This window comes from Eublepharis macularius, chromosome 5, assembly GCF_028583425.1.
Source record: "Eublepharis macularius isolate TG4126 chromosome 5, MPM_Emac_v1.0, whole genome shotgun sequence".
NCBI classification, from domain to species: domain Eukaryota; kingdom Metazoa; phylum Chordata; class Lepidosauria; order Squamata; family Eublepharidae; genus Eublepharis; species Eublepharis macularius.
The window spans coordinates 142,816,029-142,831,572 of record NC_072794.1 but is presented as its reverse complement, the minus strand read 5'-3'; the positions used below and the strand labels follow the sequence as shown (position 1 = coordinate 142,831,572).

The following is a 15,544-nucleotide window of genomic DNA, read 5'->3' as shown; positions in this document are numbered from 1 at the left end:
CCCATGAGGGGGAACCCACCACATCCCAAGGCAGCCAATTCCAATTCTGCTTTTTAGTTGCATTTCTGCCAGAAGAATGCCTGAAGGTAGACACACTGATGTTTCTCACATTGTTTGAGGGCATTAAGGCTTTATTTCCAATGCTGTGTTGGGGAAAAAAAACCCAGAGAGCTAAATTTTTCTTCATCTTGAAGGTATGGATGTTGGCAATTGGCATGTGTCCTAGTAAAATCCCTTTCCCACATTTATTGGCTTCAATTTTGTGTTTGGCTTTCTCCAAGAAGCTCAAGGTGGGAGTGGGGCAGTGATCGGAGACCAGTTCAAATCTCCTTCATGATCTCTATTGGATGTAGGGTTGCCAACTTCAAGTTGGAAGTTTCCTGGAGATTTGGGGAGGCAGCCAGGGGAGCGCAGGGTTTGGGGAGGGATGGGACCTCAGCGAGGTAAAATGCCATAGAATCCACCCTCCAAAGCTGCCATTTTCTCCAGGGAACCTCATCTCTGCAGTCTGGAGACCAGTCCCCATTCCACCAGGTGGAAGCTGCCTGATCGATTTATTCATTGATGTTGCAGAGGTTTTGTATGCAGAAAAAAGGATGAAGATCAGTTGTATAAGCCAGGTTGTCAGAAAGAGCACCCTTACTACCTTGGCGTTACTCACCGCACCCTGCAATTAGCAGAGCAAGAAATGCCTATACCCCATCAAACTGACTTCGACGGCAGCGAGATTAGTCTTAAAAAGAAGTTGGAGCTGGCCAGACTGGACTGAGAGGACTTTTGAGCCCTGCCCCATCCCACCTTTGCCCTCTTCGGGGACAGAAACAGATCTTGAAAGCGAGCTGGCTCTTCTAGAAGACAAGAAACCGAGCAAGGAGTGCACGTGTTAAATTCATAATGGCTTGCCATGCTTACAAGGAAACGGGGACAAGACCAATACCAAGACAGGAGTTCAATGCACCAAATACATTCCCACTCCATCCCCCCAAACAGGTAAGAAGTCACAGCTTTTACAAATGGTTTCCAACTGCATCCTTGGCAAGGCGTAGTCCTGAAGATCCAATATATCCAAGGGCAAAGCCGGTCAGAGGTGAGGAATGCAGTCAGGGGACTCCCCCAGGCCCACATTCTTCTCCTCCCACTCTGCATGAATAAGCCCAGAAGCACTCACAGTATGTCCAGGTGGCTTGGAATGTCTTTATCTTGCATGCTGTGCTAATAGGGAAGAGGCGGTGCGTGGCAAAGAGTTGGTCTCACTCTCTACACAAGCCTGGAAATAGCTCTGCTGAGGTCTCAAGCCAAGCCCCAGGCTTTCCCACAAATACAAAGTTTTACTGACTTGTGCCGGAGCTACTTCCCACCCACCCCCAAAGACTTAAACTGTTATCAGTATTCAGAAACATGACAGGCCCAAATCTGGTTATTGGCTTCTGAGGATTTCAGTATAATATCTGACGGCTTGCGGCACTGGTCTAGCTTGAAGTCTAACAACATTTATTTCAGTGTAAGTTTTTGGGAAACAAAGCTTACTTCATCAGATGCACAGGGGTGTAAATCCATTGGGCCATTTATATCAGGCTTGCGAGAGCTGGTGTAGGGGAGTGACTAGAGTGACAGAGTCTGGGCGACAGGTTCGATTCCTTGCTGTTCCATGGAAGCTTGCTGGGTGACCTTGGGCCAGTCACAAACTCTCAACCTAACCTACCTCACAGGGTTTGTTATGGGAAAAAGACATGGAGAGGAGAATGCTGTATGCCACTTTGGGCTTCCATGGGGGAGAAAGGAGGGATATAAATACATTTTTTAAAAATACACAAGAGAGGTGTTACAAAAAGAGGCCAGTTCAAAAGAGGACCCCACCCCCCACCCCCAATGGCTCGATAGATTTATACTCCTGGGGATCTGATAAAATGAGCCCTGACTCATGAAAGCTTATGTTGAAATAAGGTTTGTTCAATCTTTAAGGTGCAGCTAGACTCTTGTTTTCAGACCTGAATTTATGCACAAGCTAAGTACTATAATTTAGGGCCTCAGGATAAGATACATCTAAAGTACTTTTTTAAAAAAAACTAAAAATGATCAACTTACCCTTTTTGGTAATGTTATGGGAGCTTGTTACATGTGACACGGTTTAGGGCCTCAGAATGGCTTGATTTAGCCCTGCCTGCTTTATTCATTTTAATCCCTAAAGACAAATCCATGTTTGTCCAGGCACCAGCATTTGGACATCACAACAAAACTAGGAAGCCTCCAGTCACACTCTATGCATAATGGGAGAAGGGAGGGATTGTGCAAACACCATCAATTAACCAAATTCATGCCTCTTACAAACAAATAGCCACTTGTTTGGGACATCTGAGTGCAGCCAGTCTCTCCTCATTCTGGAACAAGGCAGGTGTGCATACAGCTATTAAATAATGGGCCATGTTCTGGCTAAGGCATTTTTTCTTAAAGTTTTACGCTGCACATAAGGAATGGAAGATGCACAACTTTTAATCTGGGGACCATCATTCTGCTTTATTTTGGGTTACATCCCACAGGTCTGATGTTCTACTGGTGATGTTTTCCTCTGGTGTAAGGCACCTTTACCTGATGCAAGAGGCCTACTGGCATATGAGAAAAGGTGCCACCTCTAACATAAGGGATTTGTGGAATGCAACCCTGGTTCAGAAAACTGGTCCATCTAACTCAGTGCCTTCTATCATTGGCGACGGGTCTCCAAGGTTTCCAGTGGAAATTTTTCTTACTCTTGCTAAATAGGGATGGTGGGAATTGAACTGGGGACTGTATGCCCTGCTCAGCATGCACAGTACTACTGAGCTATGGTCTGCCTAGTCAGACTTCTTGCTGCTGAGTATCTGAATGAATGCACACCTGAGAAATATCTCTGAATAGCCACAAATTCCGCAGACAAAAATGTCTTTGGGCATTTTCATCACATTCAGCTTCAGAATGTGTGGTGTTATATACAGGGAACACAAGGACTGGGCCTGAGAATATCAGCAAAAGTTCAACCCTAGCGCCCCCCCCCCAAGCCCGAGTTTCATAACTAGAGAAGGGGATGGAGGTTGCGTGCTTGAGAAATTCACCAGCTGTGTGTGCTGTTACTGGAACAGGAGATGCAGTCTTGGCACCCGAACTTGCATGCTTATTGAAAACCAAGCCAAAAGATGCATTTGCTCACATTTCACAGAGAATGTTTCAGTCCTGAACACCAAAAAAAGTTACTTATTTGACAAGTGATCATTGCCTTAAGCAAACAAATTAGCAAGACTGCAGTAGAGAAGAGATTCTTTCCTACCACGTTAATGCCAATGGCAAATTAGAGATTTCTTTGTTTCCAGTTTGGTTTGGTTTTAATTGGGATGAAATTCTCAGGGGATTTTACTCCTCAGCCAAACAATCCTCCTTGCCAAATTCCACGCAGATAGAAGAGTCCCTGTTTTGCAGTCAATTAAAATTCTCACTTGCAGAGGAGACATTGACAGATATTTGGCAACCCACAAAAGCAAGTAGTGATGAGCACAAGTAATCTTTAATTGAGAGATACATTTATGGGTCCACCCATTCATCTCCCAAGTAGAGTGAAAGGTTCTGTTTTTAAATACAAACTAAACAGCCAGACAAAGGGAGACTAAACTCTGTCCATCTCCTTCCACAACATACTAGTCAAGGATTTTTCACTCGGGCCAAGAGCAAAATTATCTCCCTGCCCCAAGGTTGCTTTAATATGAGATTAAAGATTTGGAGAGATCTCGATTCCTCAGCCCAAATCATGTTTCAACCGGCTTGGTTCCCAGTTTGTGTCTAACTGTCTTAAGTATGTCCATTAAGATGGCATGTCAAATGCTGCCTGGCATCTGAGGAGAGGCCAACATTAACCTCCATGTTTCCCCTTGCTCCAAAATCTGCAGTGCTATGTGGCTATGCATAAACAAAACATTTCCCCTGTGCCTACCAGGTGCTGCACCAGAGGGCAGACCAGCAAGCCGCTTACGTAGAATCAAACTGATGTCTTCCTCAAACCAGTAATGTAACCACTACTTTGGAACAGCAGACCTATTAGTACAATCCTCATCAGGGGCAAAATCAGAACATAATTCTGCTCACAGGTAAGCATCTCTACCTATATGACTTCTTGAACTCTAAACCAGACAGCTAGGTTCCAGAATAATGGCTGGATCTGAAGATTTCAGAGTGTTACAGACTGTCTTGAATTATTCAATTTGTGTTAGTTATAGCAATTATATGGTTTGGGTTTTGAAAGCTTACCACCTGAATGCACAATTCTACTGTGGTTCAATCCACGGTTCAGTTCAATGCAGTTCAATTCAGTTGCAATCTACAACGCAGCATTCAGTTGCAATCTACAACGCAGCATGCATCAACCTGGTATCTTCTGAACTCAAGTATGGGGAAATAAGACCAGAGCAAGGTCACTAATCCTGTCCTAAATTTTACCAGTAACCAAGCTGAGAAGAGACAATTTTGTTATGTTTCCTGTGGAGCTGCTCAAGTTTGCACATAGTATTTCCCCCACCTATGCTAAGAGTATCAGGTTTCCAGACAGAGGGTTTTTCCAAGTGTCAGGAACACCAATTTAGCACATCCAACACTTGCAATCCACATAAGTTTTACTTATGCATTCCAAAAAGGGGGACAACTGGACTAATTTTTTTCTTAAAATAAAAATACACAGAATAGGATTGGAAAGGGGAGAACTGTGTCATTTAATACTAGTGATGTCACAAGTGCAGGTCAGAGGGCTGTATTCTAAGGCGATGGCTCAGAAAGACGCTTTGGTAAAGGGATAGGTTGTAGTCGACTATACTACTGTATGCTCTCTGTCTGTTGCTGTCAGTATGCTCCTAATTACATAACTTCTGCATTGTTTAACACATCACTTTTTAATTGCGTATGTTTTATTTCAGCTCTGCATCAGATTTTGGCTTGTTTTCAGATTTACTTGCAGTGTGTAACCTGCCTTGAGCCTCAGTGAGGAAGGCAGACTATAAATAATGTGAATAAAATAAACCTAAACAAAAGCCAAGACAATAGATGTTTGCAAATGTTGTCATATCTCTATTCCACAGAACACTACTTCAAAATGAAACATTATCTGCAAGGCTGAAGGCAGGATTCCTTCTTGCTCGCTGACCGTATCTTGTTGTTTCACGGCCAGGAAAATGCATTTTCCCCAAAACGGAATCGTGACTGTAAGGAAAGACGACTGGATCTTGTACAACAGCTGAGCAATTGTGCAATTATGACTTTTTTTAAAAAAAGCACTGTCTAAAAAGACCCCTCTAATGTTTATATCACTAGTTAAAATTTAGCCTGCAGTTAATGAACCAATCTATTAAATCCCACCAATAGTTCGATAAAGCTTTTCAGCCTCATAATACAGGCACAGTGAAATGCTTTGTTGGAAGTGACAGGTAATATAAGTTCGCATGTCCACAGAGGCAGGCCTATTAAAAATGGTTCTCAGATTATCCTAACCCCACAGAGGGCTACTGCTTAAGGGGATTCTTGTAATTGGGGCAGACGCAGGAAAGAATGCCAGAAAGCCATGGGAATGTTATTCACTTGAGAAGAAGACTGCAAGGGGTGCCATGCATAATAGAAAGGTGCACCCTCCTGTCCCCCTCATGAGATTTGACTGTCTAATTTACTGTGACTGCAGGGGAGGGGAAGGGACTGAGCTGTTTAAAATAAGAAATGCTGCAATTTCTTCCAAGGCAGTCTTGAGAGTGTTTATCAGATGATTATCAACTTTGCGGAACAACCTTTGAAGAATAACTTAGTAGAATCACGTATCTCCTGGTAACCTCCTGGAATGGGAACTGATCTCCAGACTGCAGAGATGAGTTTCCCTGGAGAAAATGGCAGCTTTGGAGGGTGGATTCTATGGCATTTTACCTCGCCAAGGTCTCATGCCTCCCCAAACCCTGCCCTCCCCTGGCTGCATCCCCAGATCTCCAGGAAACTTCCAACTTGGAGTTGGCAACCCTACATCTAATAGAGATCATGAAGGAGATTTGGTGATGTCTCAGATCACTGCCCCATTCCCACCCTGGAGCCTTAATGCCCTCAAATAATGTGAGAAGCATCAGTGTGTCTACCTTCAGGAAGAAATGCAACTAAAAAGCAGAATTGGAATTGGCTGCCTTGGGATGTGGTGGGTTCCCCCTCATTGGCTAATCAAGGAGCAGTTGGACGAATATATTTGTCCGGGATGCATTAGATGGTTCGTGCATTGAGCAGGGGGGTTGGTCTGTACGACCCCTTCCAATTCTATGATTCAACAAATTCTTCTTAGTGCATAAGAGCAAGCTGCTAATGGTTCTAAACACACATGCGCTCCAATTTCAAACATGGGATCCGTGGTGGCCACAAGAAAACCCACACCAATGATTAGTTTGATGCAGCCATACCATTTAACAAGAGTCCAAAAACAGAGCAAGCATTCTATTACCCTTGTATGCCTCCCCTCCACCCGCATGTCTTCCTCCTATGCTTCTCTTCTCACTCATTTTACTCTCACAACAACCCTATGGGGTAGGTTAGGCTGAGAAAGGAGGCTGGGAATGCAGTTGTGGCTCAGTGGAAGAGCTCCTGCTTTGCCTGCCAGGTCCAATCCCTGTCCTCTCCAATTTTTTAAAAAGGATCAGGTAGTAGACCGTGGGAAAGGCCTCCTTCTGGAGCTGCTGCCCATCAGAGCAGACAATTGGTGGAGCAGTGTTGTGGCTCAGGAGAAGAAGAGTCTCACGTTTTGGTGTGGGAGGGGGTTTGAACCTGATTCTCCCCAGTCCAGCACTCGTAACAGCATGCACTAACTTTCTTTTAGGACACGTATGGGATCACATGCTACACACAGTCTCATGGTCTTTTGAGCCTCCCAGGGACGGTAGTGACTTGGGGAGGGGCAGTTCTCTTGGGGAAATAACATGCAAGAGAAGAGTCCTAAAACTCTCGCCTTGTGCCGTGGCTCCAAACCCAACCAGCCTACCCTGTGGCTGCTTTTAAAGTAAAATAAAAAATGTCTGCAGATCGGATTAGGAGTGTGCAGCATCTTGGCTAATTGCTCCCGCGGAGCACAAGATTGCCACAGGGCATGTATGCAAAGCAGGTTATAGGCACATGTTTCATCATCATCAGTCACCCTACCGAAGGAGGGAGGATTTATTATACCACTTCCAGAGGCAGAGTTGGGAGAGGTCACAGGAAGGTTGCCTGGCTAGACCAGTCTACCAGCAGTTTGGCAGATGCACACATCAAAGTCCTGATCTGTAGCAGGCATGGCTGGAGAGAAGCCAGAGGTGCTCTGCCACGATGTATTACCACCTACCACTTCCTGGATACCAGGTGATTCTCTGGCTCCTCCCTCTGCCTTAGTTTTGCAGCTGTACGAAATGGAAGCATGACTGAGAAACCATAAAGGAGGAAGCAGCCAAGGGAAAACCCAATCAGCAGGAAAACCCCATATTTTCCAGCATGGCTGGCATGATAGGAAAGTACAGCTTAAGTGAACATGCACTAGGGAAAATCCATTATCAAGCAAGGAGTTTAGAGGCAAGCTGCTGATGGTCATCCCCAGTCCACGGATTCTTTAGTCTCCCAACCTACCGTTTCTCCCCCATTTACTTCAATGAACAGACTAAATTGGAAACCACATTAAACTCTTCCCCATTAACTTCAATGGAAGACCGCAGGCACACCTGAGTACACCTTCTAGCTTCGGAGATCCCTGGATTCTGCTTTCACAGAACAGCTAGCCTTTTCGTTTGCTTTTGCTCTGGTCACATTCATCCAAAGCATTGCAAAAATTTTCCTTGAGAAACTTCAATTGATTAGAGAGAGGAGGATAAATTACATCTATGGTGGAGTACGATTAGCATTGTTAAACCACCAGGCATATGGTTGTGGCCGGGCCAGGCCTCCGCCAGCTGTGTAGGAGGAGAAGGTGAATGAGTCAGATCTCCTTATCAGATCTGTCCACCACCCTGTGCGCCTGTTTTTAAAAGTAACTAAGCAGTGACTGCCGCCACCGGGGGAAGCTATCTATTGTAATTTTTGTATCAAACTGTATGATTTTATAATGCTTTATGTGTTTTTATGGAACTGTATTTAATAATGTATTGTGTTTTATATGGTGTGATCCACCCTTAGCCCGCTTGTGGGGAGGGCGGAACAGAAGCCGAATAAAATAAATAAATAAACAAACAACTAGGTCAAGATGTTGCAAGACGGCAGATGCAAGTGACATCAAGCAGAGACGTGTTCTAAGCAGAACCTATATGGCACTAACTGACCTTTAACATTTGGATCTTAGATGCTGATCTGAATTCGTGCAAATATATAGTCATTCTTTCAGCAGAAGTGAGGATGTGTGAACCAAGTGTTTAGTGAAAATTACCAGAAAAAAGACTCATAATTTATGAGAAACTTAAATCACATTTGGGGGCAGGGGGAGAACAGGGCAGGTATAATGGGTGGTATAGTTAAGGAGAGAAAGGGCTAGACATTTTAAGGTCATTTTAAAATGCCATGACAGCCCAATCCTGATCAGGCCTACAAGCGTAGTGGGCCGAAATACTTTTGTTCACCCTCTACCCTCCCCCCTCCTGCACCTTATCAAGTGCTGAAACAGCCCCCCCCCTGTAGCTTTTCAGCACTTGAAAAGACGGGGGTGGGTGGGGGGAGAAGAGTGTCATACAGCAAACCCAAGGATCAGGCCCTCGCAGCATTTAAATTACTTTAAAATGGCAACGGTATCCTTCTGGTGGCCAAGGGAAACCTACATATTTAGTTTGGTCCTGAGAATCAAGGGTTGTTGGAAACCATAGCTGAAGTTTACGTATAGCTTCTAGAACAGTAGCAAGGCACAACATGAGCTCAAAGTGAACAAGTTTATATAGGAAAAGGACAAGGATTGGGGTTATATGGAAGGATGAGAGACTTTTACAAATAAACAAAGCCCAATGCTTCGACAGTCACAAACTAACCAGATTTCCTAAACTATAATGACTACCATTGCTTAATGAGTCAGATTTCTTTCTTTCTTTCTTTACTGTCAAGTCAGAGTTGACTTATGGTAACCCATAGTTTTTTCAAGTCAAGAGACATTCAGAGATGGTTTGCCATTGCCTGCCTCTGTTTAGCAACCCTAGATTTGTCTGGTGGTCTCCTATCCAAGTACTAACTAGGGCTGACCCCATTTAGCTTCTGAGATCTGATGAGATCAGGCTATCCTGGGCTATCCAGGTCAGGACAATTTCATCAACGTGGATATATTTGCCTCTGAATATAAATCTTAAGATTATTAAAATGTAGGAATAAAGGACACTGTAGAATTTAAGAACCATAATATAAGATGGAACAAGGACATTTGAAAACCCACAGAGGCAATTTTAAACTGGGAACCACAAAGGTTAGGCAGACGTTGGCTTTGTGTGAGGACAAGAGAAGTGAATGTTCTTATTCTGGCAATGTAGAAATAACGCAATGCAGCAGCACACCATCATGCTGCTGATGGAAGCATAACTTGCTAGAAAGACTGCAGAAGTGACAGCAACTACGGAGTAAGAGAAATGGGCTCCTTTACTGAATACCTTCCCTACAAAGAGCAATTCTCCAGTCCCATCCACTGAGCCCCTTCCAGAAGAAGTATCTGTTCATTGGTACGTCCCTGCCCAGGCCTTGGGGGTTTTCAGTCAAGATGGAACAACACCAGCTAGGTCCTCATTGACACTCCCGGGCTCAACTGGCTTTCCATTTCCAGGGCAAAGTACATAACAAGGGTTCCACTTAGAGATCCCAGGTGCCCAGCAGTTTACCTGCTTGCCCGTCCGTCACTGGCGACTAGCAGGAGGTTTGGGCTGCCTGGAGATTGCCTGCCACTGGCAGCACTTCGAGATCATGCGCAGTGTGTGGGCTCCCAACGGACGTGACGACATCACTTCCAGAAGTGACACTGTTGTGCTGTCCACAAGAGTGCTCCTGCGCTTCATTTGGGGCAGAATTGGCCTCGCATAGAGCATGGGAGTGCTCCCGCAGCTGGCATGATGATGTCACTTCCGGAAGTGATGTCATTACACAAGCGCCAGGAGCACACGTGTGCACAAAACGCCCACACGAAAAAATACAGACAGAAGGCACGAGGTAAGTGCCAGGTCTTCTCCGATCCTGCGGGAGAATATAGGGATCTGGCAACTCTAGTTCCACTGGTGATACCAAGGTAGGATTACCAAGCTCCACATGGAGCCTAGAGATCTCCTGGAATTAGAATTGAACTTCAGATGACATAGGTCAGTTTCCTGGAGAAACTGGCTGCTTTGGAAGGTAGACTGTAGGGCATTATATCTTGTTGAAGTCCCTTCCCTCCCCAAACCCGACCCTTTTCAGGCTTCACTCCCCAAATCTCCAAGAATCCCCCAACCTGGAATTGGCAACCCTATGCCAAGGTCTCGCAAAGCCACTCTAGAAACTCCTGGTTTGACTTCCACATGGGAGCCCATAAACAATGATTGATCCTGAGGTCAGGGGGGAATAAAGGAAGCAGGTAGGTGTCCCTCCATCATCCCTGGATTCAGACCTCATTTATTAAGAACTGCCTCCCCAGCTCTTTTTCATAAACCTGTATCTCACAAGTTGCTATCTGCCACCATGGGGGTGAAAAGCCAGGTAAAATATTTTTTTATTATTGTTCACTTCAGTTTACAAATATACAAACGAAGTATAAACTAAAATTATTTATATTCAAAATCATACATTTATATAGAACTTACTTAAATTTTACTTTTACTATTTCACTTCTATTTAAATATCTTTATTCTATCTTCCCAGCTATCTTCATATCTAACAACATTTTGTTATAATCATATATTACCTAAATCTTTCCTTCTAGCATTCTCTGTTTTAATTCAATTTTGTTCTTAATTTTCAGCTATATAAGTAAAGAAAACTTTCCATTTTTCTTGAAATTCTGAAGTCGGAAAAGCCAGATAAAATATTTATACGTTACATTTTAATCCCCACCCTTTCTCCGGAGAGCACAGAGTGGCATACATGGGTCTCCTCTCCTCCAATTATCTTCACAACAACTCTGTGAGGTAGGTTAGGTTGAGAGTAAGTGCTCAAAGGTCGCCCAGGAAATGTCTCATGGCAAGAGGGGGATTTGATGTCTTGGCCCTAGTCTAACCCTAACCCATCACACCTACTAGAAGCAGTGGGAAACGGTTGTCATTCATTTACAATCAATATTCTGGTTCCATACACATTCATAGCCAATAGAGTTTTCCAGTTTCGACCAAGACTCAGCTCTTTCCGTCTCTATATTAACTTATGGCTACTGCTATGGAATTCTACTGCTGAGTCAGCAGCACCCCCAACATGAGATACGCATTTCTCCCAGCAACATCCTCCTTTTTCTTTGCATTGCCAGGGAGAAGACCAAGGCATCTTTGCCATTCAACAAGTCATGGCTCATAATAACCACCATAAGATCATTGTAAGAACTCAGCTCCAATGGTGAAGCAGTACTGGATACCACAGCATATGTAGCATGAAACTCATCTAGAGTCCCTCCTACATTCTTCACTATACTGTCTTATTTTTTTCAACACCTTTATTTTCTTAGGAAGATCATTTTGTTCTTGTTATTTATATGCAACAGCTGTGAAATTGCAAATATTCCTCATGCTCCAAGTTTAATCAATTTTTTAAAAACACAAAAAACCAGTTGCTTTGGCCTTGGAAAGTACACTACATGCCCAGAACTTCTAGAATTAAATATCTATTTTTATTTTGATCATTGGAAAAAGCAACAACAACAACAACAAAAACCATGCAGGCTGGACTAGAAACACAAGCTTTCCTTGAACATTTCAGTTGAGATTACAGTAATACTCAGAGGCTTATTGGCCATTAAGGTCACTGGGGAAAGTCCCAGTGGGCTGGATAGCCTGGGAGGGTAAGGGTTCCCCTGACCAAATCTATCTAAGCTTGCCACCTACCCCAGCAGCTCACCTGATCAGCAGGGGAGAAAGGTGTGGGAAGGCAGAGAGCATGTGGCCCCACCACCACCACCACTCACTTTATAGGTGACATGTGAAAAGAACATGCATGACCACCGCTGTCACATTAAGCCTCAATTCAGATGCCACAGACAACCGTGGTTTGTTTATGACAAGCAGAAACCTGGCCAGTTGCCAGGCTTGCAGAGCCTTCTCTCCTCTCATAGTACACTGAGATTAAGAAAACGAAGGTGTCTTCTACACAGGGATAGATTCTGTAGCTTCCCCATTGCTGGAATGGCTGCAATGTGAGCTCTGCAGGGCTTCTAATGACATCACTTCTGGTTTGTCAGTGAGGCCGATTCCTAAAGTTAGGAGATAGAATTACAACTGATGTCCACATCAGTCCTGATCACTTCCCCTGCTTTGGAGGGCTGACTCTATGGCATTATATCTCACTGAGGAAGGCTTAACAATTGCCTGTTGGTGCATGCAATCTCTTGGGGATTTGCCCAGTGGCAAATTCTTTGGCAATCACCCGCCACTGGCAGGCAACTCGAGAAAACTCCTGGTGGGTTGCAATGATGTCACTTCCTGAAGTGATGTTGTCCCGCCAGCCACGGGACAACATCTGAATGGGCTAGAATTAGCCTCACACAAAGTACAGGAGCATGCCTGTAGCCAGTGTCATGGTGTCACTTCCCAGAAGTGATGTCATCATGCCTCTCTGGGAGCATGTCAACACAAAGAACACGCATGACAACAGTAAAACAGGTAAGGTAGGGTACAGCGATCTGGGAACCCTGTACTGAGGTCCTTCCCCTTCCCCAAGTCCTGCCCTTTCTGGGCTCCACCCCGCCAAATCCCCAGGAATTTCCCAACCCACAGTTGGCAATCCTAGGCCCTGTTGAAACCCTGTCCCTTCTGGTTTGAGCCGGAAGTGATATTAGATGCTCCCCTTTGTGTACATGTGGGGAAGAAGGCAACCCTTCCTGCCAGGCACCCACCATACACACACAGTTTTTAAGGTGGGGACCTGGCGACCCTGAATCTACCCCAACCTGGGGGCCGCCCCATGTGAGGGGTGTGTGAGCTGTCACCACTGCAAGCCAGCAGTCCCCACCTCATACAAGGTTGGTGGGTGCAAGCCTGGAAGGAGCCACAGCAAGCCCCCTCCTGCCCTCTGCCCAGGGTGGGACTGGGGGCCTTTCCCAGGGCCATTTTGGCCTCCAAGTCTGCCCCTCGTAATCTCACTGTGCCCCTCCCCATCTGCCTTTTCTGTAGTGTAAGGTTCTAGACAGCATGGCTGCCTAAGAAGGCTGCCACATAAATGAGTTGGAACGAGGGGTTTCCCAAGAAAAATGTACAACTGCAGAAAAGAGTGGCTGACAACTTTGAGTTGGTGCAGCTGTAACGAGGATGTCAAGCATTTTCTCATTTGCACACATAAAGCATTCTTCAACACTCATGTGCATTTTCCTTGTACGTGTGAACATGCTTTTGGACTATACCTCCTCCTCCCAGTAAATATTTATTTACTTCATTTATACCCTGCCTTTCTCCCCACTGGGGCCCCAAAGCACCTGTATTGTTTTCCTCTTCTCCTTTTTATGATTTTAGGTCACCCAGTGATCTTCCATGACCAAGTAGGGATTCAAACCCCTCTCTCTCCCCGATCCTAATCTAACACTGTAACCGCTAACCCATGCTGGCTCTGTGATTATAGCCATCCCTTCTGCTAGTTCATCAGATCAGTAGCTGCACTGATGCTCTCTGGAACTTAGCAAGACAAAAGTGTATCTGAACATATATCCAGAGTACGTTCCTCTCCTCTAGGGTTGCCAGGTCCAGGTTGGGAAATTCCTGGAGATTTTGGAGGTGGAGCCTGGAGAGGGCAGGGTTTGGGGAAGGGAGGGGCTTCAGAATGGTATAATGCCATAGAGTCCACCCTCCAATGCCACCATTTTCTCAAGGGCAACTCATCTCTGTCACCTGGAGATCAGTTGTAATTCCAGGAGATCTCCAGCCACCACCTGGAGGCTGGCAACCCTACTCTCCTCACTGCTGAATAACCAGAGCCAGATGCAGAGGGTGAGGCTGGTAGTAGGGCCCCCAAGCCCAGATAGAAGCTAAGACAGTGGGAGCATAAGACACAGAAAGACGTTGAACAAGTCTGTCAAAGAAAGATATTCATTGTCTTTATTATAAAAGAGGCATTTAATTAGAATGGTACAGTTCTGAAATGCATGTTTTGTGCACAACTTCATGTTAGGAAATTCCCTGAGTCGGGAGGGGACTGGGGCTTTGAAAGGGCCGGGCCAAGACTTTGCAGTGCCTCTGTAGTTCCATTCCTTGCATTCCTCTCCACTAATTAACTTCAGGTCCCTGTCTGCCAGGATGCTTCCTTAGGCTCCGCTCTCTGATATGAAAGGGAATTACGCCCAAGTACTGTGTGCTGCCTTTCTTTCCAATGGGAACCCAAAGCAGCTTATACTCTCCTCCTCTCCTCCATACACTCTTGTCCTCTCCTCCGTTTTATCCTTACCACAGCCCTGTGAGGTAGGTTAGGCTGGGTATATAGGTGGCCCACGGTCACCCAGCAAGGTGCCCTGGCAGAGTGGAGATTCAAAACAGTGTTTTGAGCAGTTGCTGACCAACTTCAGCAGGGCAGGGGCAGGGAAAACGTCCCAAGAGGGCTGAGAACCCATTAGTCAGGTCAGGATCTCCTGCTCGGATACCCTGAATGCCGCTCCAAACGTGCTCCAACCTATTGCTTCTGCAGTCTGAATCAGTGCCAATGTGTCTGTGAGTGATCTGTCTGTTCTTGGCACAGGGCAGGGAGTTATTGTCCTGCCAAAACACCAACAGCGGCTCACTTGCCCCTGCAAACAGAGGACCTCGAAACAGAGCGCTTCCTGTTTGCAAGCTACAGCCATTCACTGGCGTGCTTAAGTGCCCCGGAAGTAGAAGGCGACTGACACTTGCAGGGAAACATTTCTAATACACTGCACTGTCACAGTATCCAGTTTGGCAGGGCACTCTGCACATGCTCAGAAGCATGCTTTTTATTACAAGTTTCTGCAGTGCAGGTGTCAGCCTTCAGCAATGAAAACAGTTCCTAGCCCTAGGCTCTGGCTGGAACGAAGCCAAAGAAGAAGCAAATCTGCTGGATTTCTTTTGTAGCATCAATGCACATGCTGAAGGATTTTGGTATTTTGAAGGGGGAGAAAATTCCTACTAGAATATGATTTTGCAAGAGCAAATTTATCACTGAAGATTTCCTGTGAAATGATAGATTTTAAAAAAATCAGGAAGATGTTGCTTCTCTTAGAATTTAAGAAACTTTGGCGGGGAAACCCCAAGAGGGCAATCAAGAGACACTTTTGCCTGGCAAATCAGGAGCTTTTCAGAAAAATCAGCTCTTCAGCTTATGTGCTTCTACACTTGGTTAGGTATTTTTCAGCTCTCTGAATATGCCCATGTGAGAAAATATTCAAGGTCACCCACTGTATGTAGGTGACCTGAACTCA

At 45.1% G+C, this 15,544-nt stretch overlaps 1 protein-coding gene across 1 annotated transcript in view; it reads right to left on the bottom strand.

Annotated features, from left to right (window-relative positions):
- The window catches only part of SRC (SRC proto-oncogene, non-receptor tyrosine kinase), a 123,837-nt gene that overhangs the window by 26,665 nt on the left and 81,628 nt on the right, over nt 1–15,544 (bottom strand). The gene's annotated exons all lie outside the window — the stretch shown is intronic.